Source organism: Mustelus asterias, chromosome 22 (assembly GCF_964213995.1).
Source record: "Mustelus asterias chromosome 22, sMusAst1.hap1.1, whole genome shotgun sequence".
Lineage (NCBI taxonomy): Eukaryota > Metazoa > Chordata > Chondrichthyes > Carcharhiniformes > Triakidae > Mustelus > Mustelus asterias.
This window is the reverse complement of record NC_135822.1, coordinates 8018002-8031022: the sequence shown is the minus strand read 5'-3', so window position 1 is coordinate 8031022 and position 13021 is coordinate 8018002. Positions and strand designations below refer to the sequence as shown.

Below are 13021 nucleotides of genomic sequence, written 5' to 3'. Positions count from 1 at the left end.
TGATTGTGATTATGGGTTCTGTGTACGGTGCATGAGGAGCAGGCTGGTGCATGACTTCGGTCTTTTTAATGCTGATGGTGAGTCCAAAGTTGTCACAAGCCGTGGAAAATTTGTCCATACCGACTTGCATCTCTGGCTCTGAGCCAGTATGTGGAGATGCCGGCGTTGGACTGGGGTAAACACAGTAAGAAGTCTAACAACACCAGGTTAAAGTCCAACATGTTTATTTGGTAGCAAAAGCCACTAGCTTTCGGAACAGGCTGTCCCTTCGTCAGGTGGGTGGGAGTTCTGAACACAAACAGGGCACAAAGACACAACCTCAATTTACATGAATAATGATTGGAATGTGAGTCTTTACAGCTAATCAAGTCTTAAAGGTACAGACAATGTGAGTGGAGGGAGCATTAAGCACAGGTTCCGCACACATGAGGACGGCCTCAACCGGGATATTGGGTTCATGTCACACTATCTGTAACCCCCACAATCTGTCTGGATGTGCAAAATCTCACTAGCTGTCCTGTCTGAAGACAATACACATCTCTTTAACCTGTGCTAAATGCTCGCTCCATTCACATTGTCTGTACCTTTAAGACTTGATTAGCTGTAAAGACTCACATTCCAATCATTATTCATGTAAATTGAGGTTGTGTCTTTGTGCCCTGTTTGTGATCAGAACTCCCACCTACCTGACGAAGGGACAGCCTGTTCCGAAAGCTAGTGGCTTTTGCTCCCAAATAAACCTGTTGGACTTTAACCTGGTGTTGTTAGACTCCTTTCTGAGCCAGTATACAGGACGCAGTCATCGGCAAAGAGGAAGTCTCTCAGAACAGTCTCCTTCACTTTGGTAATAGCTTGAAGTCTCCTCAGGTTGAAGAGCTTCCCATCCACTCTGTACTTAAGGCTGATTCCAGCAACACTGACCTGGAAGGCAACATCCAGCATGGCAGTAAACATCATGTAAAATGTAATTGAAGACTAAAGGCCAAATTTCTAAACTATCACCACCTTTGCATTATATTAACCTCTGCACCTTTTTTTTCCAATTCTGTTCCTATTTCTCCTGAGGGAAGTGATTTATACTGTAATATAGCCCATTCACAGCAACAGCTATTATTACAGTATGTATTACAGTATAAATTACAGTACATTACAGTGCAAATATTACTCCACGTGACCACTCTTCATACATAACTTAGAATGCGAATTTTGGAAAGTTATTCAACAGCAAGGGGGCCTCACAGCTGACAGCAATCCTGTCCTCACCTGACATCCACCCAGGTACATTCCAATAGAGGTCACTGACTAGGAGCAAGGGGTGAGAAACTTGATGCATCTCCCCTGCCCTCATCCAGCTAACCAAGTTGCAGATGTCAATCACATTAACCTCATTGTTGCTCCTGATTATTTCTCACCAAACTCTGCACTGCCCACATACATGCACCAACCCAACAGATGCAATCACTCAGCCACCAAGGGGACCAATCTCTAAAGCAATATTTAATAAATGCTTCACAAAAATTTTAAGAGTTAATTATTTTCATTAATTCATTGCACAGGAAGGGCATCTTTCTTGGGTTAGACTTTAGAATTAATGTGGAGAAATACGTTTGAAAAGGACATTCAGGACAGCCCAATTAACCTAGTGAGGAATCATGTCATATTACAGAAAATACATTGCAGCGCTTGATAAAAAAATCCTGCTACATCTGTATTTGAGTTAGTAAATTAACATTCAAGTAAAGGCATTCAAATTCAAGGTGCAATGCATAAATGGTCCTTAATGTTTTCAGTTAAAAGTTTATTTATTAGTCACAAGTATTCCCTAGTCGCCATACTCCTGTTCGGGTATACTGAGGGAGAATTTAGCACGGACAATGCAACTAACCAACACGCCTTTTGGACTGTGGGAGGAAACTGGAGCACCCGGAGGAAACCCATACAGACACAGAGAGAACATGCAGACTCCGCACAGACAGCGACCCAAGCCGGGAATCAAACACGGGTTCCCTGGCGTTGTGAGGCAGCAGTGCTAACCACTGTGCCACCGTGCCTCGTTTTCAATTTCATAAGTAAACCAAAGGATCATGAAAAACAGTCAAGTTAAAGACAATCCAAGAAATTAGTCTGAAAACTATTGAAGCAACAAGTCTTCATGCTCAGTAAGTTAATCAATGTTTTGCTAACGAAATGACTTTGCGGTCCGATGCCCAGTGTCTTATAAACAAGCATTACCAGGTCATGCATAGTATTCACACGAGAGGTTTTCTCGGTTCTATTCTAACAATATGCTTAATTCCCACATTTAGAGCAAACCCGCACCTTTGCTAGTGTTGCCAACTCTCCAAGGTTGTCCTGCATTCTCCAAGGCCGGGAGATTAATACCAAGCCACAGTTGCAAGCTATCCAGATGAAAAAAATCATCGGATCCTTTCCCAAAATTGTGTTTCAACATTTTCTTTTACACCCCCAAAGCTTGAGCACAAAAATCAAGATTGACACTCAAGAAATAGAAATAGAAACCCTACAGTACAGAAGGAGGCCATTCGGCCCATCGAGTCTGCACCGACCACAATCCCACCCAGGCCCTACCCCCATATCCCTACATATTTACCCACTAATCGCTCTAACCTACGCATCTCATAACACTAAGGGGAAATTTTAGCATGGCCAATCAACCTAACCCGCACATCTTTGGACTGTGGGAGGAAACCAGAGCACCCGGAGGAAACCCACGCAGACACAAGGAGAATGTGCAAACTCCACACAGACAGTGACCCGAGCCGGGAATTGAACCCATGTCCCTGGAGCTGTGAAGCAGCAGTGCTAACCACTGTGCTACCGTGCCGCCGCAGTACTGGGGGAGTGCTGCACTGTCAGAGGTACTGTTTTTCAGATGAGACTGTATCCGGAGTCTACCTGCTCGGGTGGATGTTAAAGATCCTGTGGCACTATTTCAAAGAAGAGCAGGGGAGTTATCTCTGGTATCCTTTCATTCATTAGACATAAAAATATTGGAAATGGTGAAATGGGGATGGTGAAAGCCGTTTCCTTAACAGTTGAGGTTAATTCAAATGGGTAACAACGGATCAATTTCCTTTTCAATTGGTATGGAAGGCAGTGTGCCAGGAGTGTGGATCATTGGCAGGAGGATGAGGTGAGCTGGTTCAAGGTGGGAGGCCATGTGATGAAATCTTTTGAAATCCAAACAAGAGCTGGTAACCCTATTACTAGTTTAGGGTAGACATTTTCTGATAGGCCTTTATCACAACTTCTCTGAACCAGTGGCCTGCTCCACCATTCAAAAAAGATCATGGCTGATCTTTTGTCTCTACTTTTCTGCAAACCGCCCCCCCCCCCCCCCCAAAAGTCCAGACTGCCCCTTGTAGATCAAAAACCTGTCTCGCTCAGCTTTGAACATATTCAATGACCTAGCCTGTGCTCACTAGGAAGAGAATCCCAAATAGTAACACTTTGTTGTCCTTTTATGGCACTTCAAAGTATATTATTAGTAATTTGAAGTGTGTCTGCCCTGGAATGTATATTCAGTACTGCATAATTAAGATTACTTCATGGAATCATAAATTCCCTACAGTGCAGAAGGAGGCCATTCGGCACATCGAGCCTACATCGACAACAATCCCAACCTATCCACAGAACTTCACTATTTACCCTGTTGTCCCCCTGACACTAAGGGGCACTTTAGCATGGTCAATCAACCTAACCCGGACTGTGGGAGGAAACTGGAGCACCCGGAGGAAACCCACACAGACACGGGGAGAACATGCAAACTCCACACAGACCGTCACCTAAGGCTGGAATCAAACCCAAATCCCTGGTGCTGAGGGGCAGAAATGCTAAGCACTGTGCCGCCCATTGTTGGGTATTTTTAAGAAAAAACATTTTGGATATGCGATGATAATGACCAGCAGTGCAAAAAAATCAATGTGAATATATTTGTGGGCGGCACAGTAGCAAGCACTGCTGCCTCACAGCGCCAGGGACCCATGTTCGATTCGTGGCTTGCGTCACTGTCTGTGTAGAGTCTGTACGTTCTCCCCGTGTCTGCGTGGGTTTCCTCCGGGTGCTCCAGTTTCCTCCCACAGTCTGAAAGACGTGCAGGTTAGGTGGATTGGCCATGCTAAATTGCCCCTTAGTGTCAGGAGGACTAGCTAGGGTAAATGCATGGGGTTATGGGGATAGGGCCTGGGTGGGATTGTGGTCGGTGCGGACCCGATGGGCCGATTGGCCTCCTTCTGCACTGTAGGATTCTATGATTTAGACTATATTAACTACTGTACGAGAATGCATCCAAGGAAGGTCCGGATCTTCAGACCAATTCATTCTCAGTGATCACAAGCTGCTTAACTGTAAAATGTTCTATATATATATGCAAGGTCTTCCTGGAAAGCAACTGTTTTTCATTCTGACACCTTCCTGATGAAGAAAAGCCCATTTCATAGTAAGAATAATTATGATTCAGTAATTTTTTGGGAGGTGAAAATCAGTAATACCAATAAACAGACACTGATAAATGCCATGACAGCAATGCATTTCCTGTTGACAAGTTATTGTGAAAGAAGATCCGACTGCATTTGTCCATATCTTTATTCTGACTTTGATTTTCTTGAAATAATATGTAACATCATGGCAATATAGTTTGTTTTGACAATCTGTCACATCATGACAGTAAATCTGGTTTTGCAGTGTGGCAAGTTAAAAGGAAAAGAAGTTATGTTTTAATCATTACTCACAGCTCACACAGCATCGTAATGCATCACAAAATGTGAAATACTAAATTTAGAAACTATTTTTAATCCGGCAATTAAGGCAGAGTAGCTGAAAACAACAGAATAATGCACACAAACTCTACTTCACGTTACTACTGATCCCAAACAACATCACCACGCTTATGTTAAAGCTTCAGTTTCCTCCCTCTCAAATGCAAAATAGGCAAAGATAAAATACACAGCATTGTTTGCTAATCAAGGCGCTGCTGGTTTGAATATACTCCACTCACAACAACTGCCTAATTGGACAGATTTTGTAATTTCTCGGTAAGACCACTAGATGGTGCACCACACATTAAAGGTAAAACACATAGTAAAAGGCCCCGTGACAAAGTGGCACATCTGTCAGCTCAAGAAGTGGTCTGCCTTCCCAATTGAAAGTTGGTGAAGAGTGGCAGCGGGGGGGCAGCTGGAAGTTAGGGCAAAACAAATGTAAATGACCAGACTCACTACATGTGAACTGTACAAATGTAACTGATATTGCAGCAACATCTTGCATTTATACAGTTTCTCTAGCATGGCGAAATGTCCCAAGGTACTCCACAGACTGGCAATCAAACAAAATTCTCACACTGATGCGTGTAAAAAGGTATCAGGCCAGGTGATCAAAAGCTTGGTCAAAGAGGTAGATTAACAGGAGCCTGGTGGCACAGTGGTTGGCACTGCTGCCTCACAGCGCCAGGGTCCCGGGTTCAATCACCGGCTTGGGTCATTGTACAGAGTCTGTACGTTTTAGGATATTGGTATGTAGATAGGCTGGAAAATTGGGCGGGGATCCTGGATTCAGGATTCAATCCTGGACCGGGGAGCGGCGCGGGCTTGGAGGGCCGAAGGGCCTGTTCCTGTGCTGTATTGTTCTTTGTTCTTTTTGTTCTTTGTTCTCCTCATGTCTGAGTGGGTTTCCTCCGGGTGTTCCGGTTTCTCCCCCCCCCCCCTCCCCCACAGTCCGAAAGATGTGCTGGTTAGGGTGCATTGGCCGTGCTAAATTCTCCCTCAGTGTACCCGAACAGGGCGCCGGAGCATGCGGTGAGTAGGGGATTTTCACAGTAACTTCATTGCAGTGTCAATGTCAGCCTACTTGTGACACTAATAAATAAACTTTAAACTTCAAAAGAAAGAGCGTGGCAAAAAGTGGGAAAATCAGTGTGTAAGCCGAAGACAGCTGAAGGCATGGCTGCCACTGGTGGAGCAGTGGAAATTAGGATGCGCAGGACGCCATGATTGGAGCGATCCCGGAGAGTTGCAGGACTGGAGGAGCGAAGCCACGGAAGGATTTGAAAATACAAACGAAAATGTCAAATTCAGGTTCCAGGATTTCGCAGGACATGATTGAGAGTTTTGGCAGTTCAGGGCATCTGCCCAGGTGTTTGGGAGCACTGGGGTAGGGATCCTGGAGTCTCGCATGGGCAACGGATGAACATTCTGTGATTTACCAGCCCTGAATGGAACCCAAGGTCTGGCAGTTTCCAATGGGTCTCTGCATTATACTGACTGCATTATATTTTGGCTAATTCCTGAAATAATACCGTTTGTTAAATATTCAAGTTGCACAGATAACCATCCCACTGTCTTTCTCTCTTGACAATAGTAAATAACAATTGCTGCTTCAATTTACATGTATTTTCAATTAGCTGATTTCAGTTAGAATTTTTATGCTTCTTCAAAGGGCACCCTTAAGATAAACCAAAAGAGAAAATGCTGGAAAATCTCAGCAGGTCTGGCAGCATCTGTAAGGCGAGAAAAGAGCTGACATTTCAAGTCTAGATGACACTTTGTCAAAGCCCTTTAATAGAATCCCTACAGTACAGAAGGTGGCCATTCGGCCCATCGCGCCTGCACCGTCAACAATCTCAGGCCCTATCCTTGCAACCACATGCATTTACCCTGCTAATCCCCCTGACACTAAGGGGCAATTTAGCATGGCCAATCCACCTAACCGTTGCGCCAACGTCCCTTGTAAATAACCAATCTCTCTATCAATCACAAACAGGCTCAGAAATGACCTCAAAACATTTTTCTTTGGAATTGGAAACCCGAGAAACAGATTACATTTTATCTCAGGTTAATATATCAAAGAAGCATGTTAAATATCTTCCAGGATTTTCCATTCAATCGCAGCCGCTCTGTAAACAATAGGTACGCATTTGTCTCTCTTTTAGTCTGACATGTTTTCTTGAAATTTAAAACAAATGAAGTTATCAACTTTTGTTCAAAAGATTAGCTGAAGCCGGACTCAAATTCACCGTCCAGTTAGATTAAAATCATTTCCATCAGCTGTACAAACTAAATACTGCTGTACCCAGAGTCACCATGTTACTAGAAATATAACTGGCTGCACACTTCATGGCATCTTTTGTTTGAATAACGAACAATCAGTATGACTGACTGTGCAGTGTATCTTTATGTATTTCATTCCTTTTGATTTGATTTATTGTCACATGTATTAACATACAGTGAAAAGTATTGTTTCTTGCGCGCTATACAGACAAAGCATGCCGTTCATAGAGGAGGAGAGAGAGTGCAGAATGTAGTGTTACAGTCATAGCTAGGGTGTAGAGAAAGACTAGCTGAGGTAGATCCATTCAAAAGTCTGATGGCAGCAGGGAAGAAGCTGTTCTTGAGTTGGTTGGTACATGGCCTCAGACTTTTGTATCTTTTCCTCCTGTCTTGACTATTTTGTGGCCATGCCTTAAAAGGTATTTTGAAACTTTACCTGAATAAAATTTCATACAAGTTCTTCAGTCTTTTTTTAAAAACAAATAATTTTGAAGTACACAAAACAGACATTGGTTGAAGAATGATGAGAAACATTGTACCGGCCTAAATTCTACAGATGCATATTGGGAACATTAAAAACTGCAGACCTCTCTCTTCTGCTTTGCAGAAATTGGTTACCATGTTTGAGGACAGAAAAACACACTTCAAAAACTATTCATTAGCTGTGAAGTACTTTGAGATATGCTGAGAATGTGAGAGCCCTTATAAATTTCTTAAGAGTCACAGGTCTGGAAAAAGTAACGAGTTCAAGTCAAGGCTTAGGGGGGGGAAGGTTGAGGCCTTCAAGTAGAAATGTTATAGGTGGTATTCAAAAGCACAGCAAGTCTATTCTTAAATTTAACAAGGTTGTGAAATATGGAAACTTATCATGTCTTTTCAAATCATAACTCGGCCATGAGGAATTTCATTTATTGAAAAAAAAAGTTTCATGAAAGGTGGTTAGCACTGCTGCCTCACAGCGCCAGGGACCCGGGTTCAATTTTGGCCTTGGGTCACTATCTGTGTGGAGTTTGCACGTTCTCCCCGTGTCTGCGTGGGTTTCCTCCGGGTGCTCCGGTTTCCTCCCACAGTCCAAAGATGTGCGGGTTAGGTGCATTGGCCATGCTAAATTGCCCCTTAGCGTCGGGGGGGACTAGCTTGGTAAATATGTGGGGTTACAGTGATAGAGATGGGTGGGATTGTTGTCGGTGCAGGCTCGATGGACCGATTAGCCTCCTTCTGTACCACAGGGATTCTATGATTCAATTGGAACACCTCCTTCTTCTATATTCCCCTGACTGATCATTCCGGTTTGGTTGCTGTGAGAGTCATTCTTCACTGGTAGTTTCAAAACTACTTTCCTCACTTCTGATTCCAATCTTCACCACTTTCAGTTTTGATTTGCTAATGTTTTTCTTTAAGCTAACCAAGAAATGACAGTAAACATTCGCTGTGTGGAGTGAAAGCATCAGTGCACTTCTGGCAAAAAGTGGAACATCTGATGATGAAATAATAACTTGGCAGGCAGGATGCATGCTGCACAACAGGATTTGTAAACAACATAACATTTTCAATTAATTTGCTCTAGTTATTGTTTTTGGGTGCAACTACTAAGTACAACTATTTTTAGGAAGAAGAATTCCTGTTTTATTAAGAGAGTCAGAAAATGTTTCAAATTAAGCAAAAAAAAAACCCCTAAATCTCAAAGTGCTTTACAACCAATTAAGTACTTCGGAAGCATCACCACTGTTGCAATATAGGAAACAAGGGAGCCTTGGTCCAAACATGGATAGAACAGTTGAACTCAAAAAGTGAGGAGAGTGTGACAGCTCTTGACATCATATCAAGGCAACATTTGATCAAGGAGCCCTGGCAAAACTGAAGTCAATGGGAATCGGGGTAAACTCCACTGGTTGGAGTCATACCTAGCATTAAATAAGCTGGTTATGGTTGTTGGAGATTAAGCACATCAGTCCTGGAACATTGCTGCAGGAATTCCTCAGGTTAGTAACCCTGAGCCCCGGTGGCACTGCTGCCTCTCAGCGCCAGGGATCCAAGTTCAATTCCGACCTCAGGTCACTGTCTGTGTGGAGTTTGCACATTCTCCCTGCGTCTGCGTGAGTTTCCTCCAACAGTCCAAAGATGTTAGGTTGATTGGCCATGCTAAATAGACCCTAGTGTCAGGGGGATTGGCAAATACATGGGGTTACGGGAATAGGGCCTGGGTGGGATTGAGACTCGATGGGCCAAATGGCCTCCACCTGCACTGAAGAGATTCTATGATTCTAGTGTCCTAGGCCTAACGACACCTTCCAAACACAATTTAGAAGGACAAGGACAGCAGATGCATGTAAACATCACCAACCTGCAAGATCCCCCCAAGCCACACACCAATCCAACTTGGAACTACAGCGCCACCTCTTCACTATTGCTGGGTCAAAATTCCTCAGCTCCCTCAATAACAGCACTATGGGTGTACCTACGCCACATGGGACTGCAGCGATTCAAGTAGGTAGCCCACGACCACCTTCTTGAAGGCAGTTCAGGATGGGCAATAAATGCTGGTTTAGCCAGCAACACCTAGCCAGCAACACCTACTTCCTATCAACAAATAAAAAAAGAGGATGGGAATTCAGGGATCACTGTTTTACAGACACCGATATTGTTCTTTTTTAGTTGGTTTATTTCAGTGTTGAAATTCACAGCATTTATCAGTAGCTTGATCTGTGCCTCAGATGGTAAACGCTGCTGGTGATACTATTTATATTATTTTTGCCACGTGCTACTGGAAGCAACCCAGATTTTGACAGTGCTGAAACAGGCTGCCTTTTAAATTACAGTAAATTAAATTTGAATGGCTTAATAAGGTGCAATGCATTGCGGATAGAGCAACTTGCTGCAATTTCATTTCACAAATGTAGTGGGAAGAAGAATCTCCTCTCCTCTACATGAATTCTGTACTGCTTGTTGGATTTCCCCTGCATTTCCCCCCAACCCGCCAACCAAAAAAAAAATCACTTCACCTTTCTCTCCTCAAAAACCATCTGTGGTGATAGTCCCTTTAAGGGTCAATCTGTGGAGTAAGGGTCAGATGGCCTGGGGAACCAATCAGGAAGCATGGTGGGGGGGGGGGGGGGGGGGGGAGGAGAGTGATCACCCTTGTAAGCACAAGTTTCTGTACTCAGTCATCTCGGGAGGTGACTGCGGCCATGAGGCTGCAAACCTCTGTATAATTTTAACCTGTAAATAAACATGTTGCGTTTTCCCTAACCTGGGGAATGAGCATCTTTACACCATCCTTGTAATTAACAACTTTTGTTTATCTCTTCTAACTCTCCCGCCATTCTTCTCTCCATAAATTATCTTGGGATATTTTTCTTCATTAACAATACCGTATCAATGCAAGCTGTTGCATACAAATTTTATTTAGTTGTAATTTGCGAAAATAGGTGAGGAAATATTCCAGAAGGTTCAATGTGAAATAAAGCATTGAATCATAGAGTTTTACAGCATGGAAACAGGCTCTTCGGCCCAACTTGTCCATGCCGCCCTTTTTTTTAAACCCCTAAGCTAGTCCCAATTGCCCGCATTTGGCCCATTTCCCTCTATACCCATCTTGCCCATGTAACTGTCTAAACGCTTTTTAAAAGACAAAATTGTACCCGCCTCTACTACTCCCTCTGGCAACTTGTTCCAGACACTCACCACCCTGTTCCAGACACTCACCATCCTTGCACTGAGGCTTAGGCTCTTGTACCAAGAGTACATCCCAGAGAAAATGTTTTCCAGGGAATTAGTATACCGTACAATGCTTTGTGTGCCTTGACTAAACCAGTCATAATTTTGACACATCTCAAATCTTCCCTCAACTTGCTATGCTCCTAGTAAAACAAGCCCAGAAGGTTCTCCAACCTAACCCTATACTCTCCATCTCCAGCCCCCCCACCTCCCCTCTACAAACCAGCCCCAACTCTTGGAACCATTCTGGCAAGACTTCTCTGCACCCCCTCAAGGACCGACACATCCTTCCTGAAGAATGAGACCAGACGTGAAGGCAATAGTCTAGCTGTAGCCTGGCTAGAGCTTTTTAAAAGGTTGACATAACTTCCTTGCTTTTGTACTCAATACCTCTATTTATGAAGCCTAAGATCCCATATTCTTTCCTAACTGCTCTCTCAATATGTCCTGCTACCTTCAAAGATCTATGCACATGTATCCACAGATCCCCGAACCTTGCACAACCTTTAGAACTGCGCCATTTAGCCCACATTGCCTTTCCTGAGCCCGTCTGCAAAAACGTATCACCTCACACTTCTTTTTAAATCTTAAATTCCAGTAGAATCAAGAGACAATGAATGATGTCAAAAAGAAATTGGATGGTCACTCGAGGAAAATAAATCTGCAGTGCTATGGAGGTGAGCGTGAAGGAATGGACCTGACTGGACTGCTCTACCGAGAACTGGCCTGATGGGCTGAACGACCCCTTCTGTGCCATAACAACTGGATGAAGGAGCAACAAAATGGATTTTATTAACTAGTTAACTGTGAATCAGTGTGAATAATGTGTTATTTCTTCACAGTAAATTTCCTTGCTTCCCTTTTTTAGGTATCAAATTAAGCGTACTAGAAGCCAATCAGGTAAGAAATGTGTTTGTCTGGAGTGCCTGCACATGCAGTTTTTTTTAAACAATGTACTTTCATAAAGCATTCAACAAGGTGCCATAAAAACAGGAATAAACAGTCCATTTTCAGGTTGGCAGGCAGTAACCATTGAGGCACCAAAAGGTCGATGCTTAGGCCACAACTAGTTACAATCATTATCATTCATTGTCTCTTGATTCTACTGAAATTTAAGATTTTAAAAGTGTGAGTCTGATGTAGCCAGGTTTGCTGATGATACTAAGTTTGTGGGGAAAATAAGCTGCAAGGAGGATGTAAGAGGTAGAGATAGTTCAGTGAGCAGACTAAAAACTATCTAAGTGATCATCACATTAATGACCACTACATTTTCTAAATACTCTGATGAATCTTCACATTAATCCAATCAGTGCCTTGAGAATACAGGTGTGAGTGCATGCGTACGTGCGCGCATTTTAGTGTGAGAGCGTGTGTGCGCGCGTTTTAGTGCGAGTGTGTGTGTGCGCGCGTTTTAGTGCGAGAGTGTGTGTGCGCGTGTTTTAGTGCGAGAACATGTGTGCGCGCGTTTTAGTGCAAGAACGTGCGCGAAAGAGCATGTTTATTTATTAAATGGTGTATTTTGTCCTCTTACATTACATTACCAATCTTTTTTATCTATTTTAAAATCATTTTAAACATTTTTCTTTCGGCATCTTGTTCCTCTAAACTCTGCATTAGATTTTACTTCTGATGTCTGCTGCGCTAATCATAAGTCATATAATTTATAAACCTAATGTTATTATAGAATCCCTACAGTATGAAATAGGCCATTCAACCCATCGAGACTGTGTCAACTCTGACAGAGCATCTTACCCAGGCCCTATCCCCGTAACCCCATGTACTTAGCATGGCTAATCCACCGAACCTGCACATCTTTGGGAGGAAACCGAAGCACCCAGAAGAAACCCATGAAGATACGGGGAGAACGTGTCAACTCCACACAGGCAGTCACCCAAGGCTGGAATTGAACCTGGGTCCCTGGCGCTGTGAGGCAGCTGTGCTAACCAGTGTACCACCATGCCGCCCCTGTTATATGCGATTACAATTTATGATTATTTTATTCGTTGTTCGTAAGGCAATTATTGCCCATCTCCAATTGTCCTTGTACAGAGTGGCTTGCTTGGCCATTGCGGAGCGTAGTTAAGAGTCACTCACATCAGTCAGAGCAGGTAAGGATGGCAAATTTCTTCCCTAAAAGACATTAAGTGAATGAGATGGGTTTTGACAACAAACAAAGGTTTCATGGTCACCGTTACTTAGACTAGCTTTTAATTCCAGAATTTATTAATTTTGATTCCACC

General features: G+C 43.3%; 1 protein-coding gene across 4 annotated transcripts in view; it reads right to left on the bottom strand.

Moving 5' to 3' along the window:
* The window catches only part of rerea (arginine-glutamic acid dipeptide (RE) repeats a), a 554684-nt gene that overhangs the window by 388579 nt on the left and 153084 nt on the right, over positions 1–13021 (bottom strand). The window lies entirely within an intron of this gene.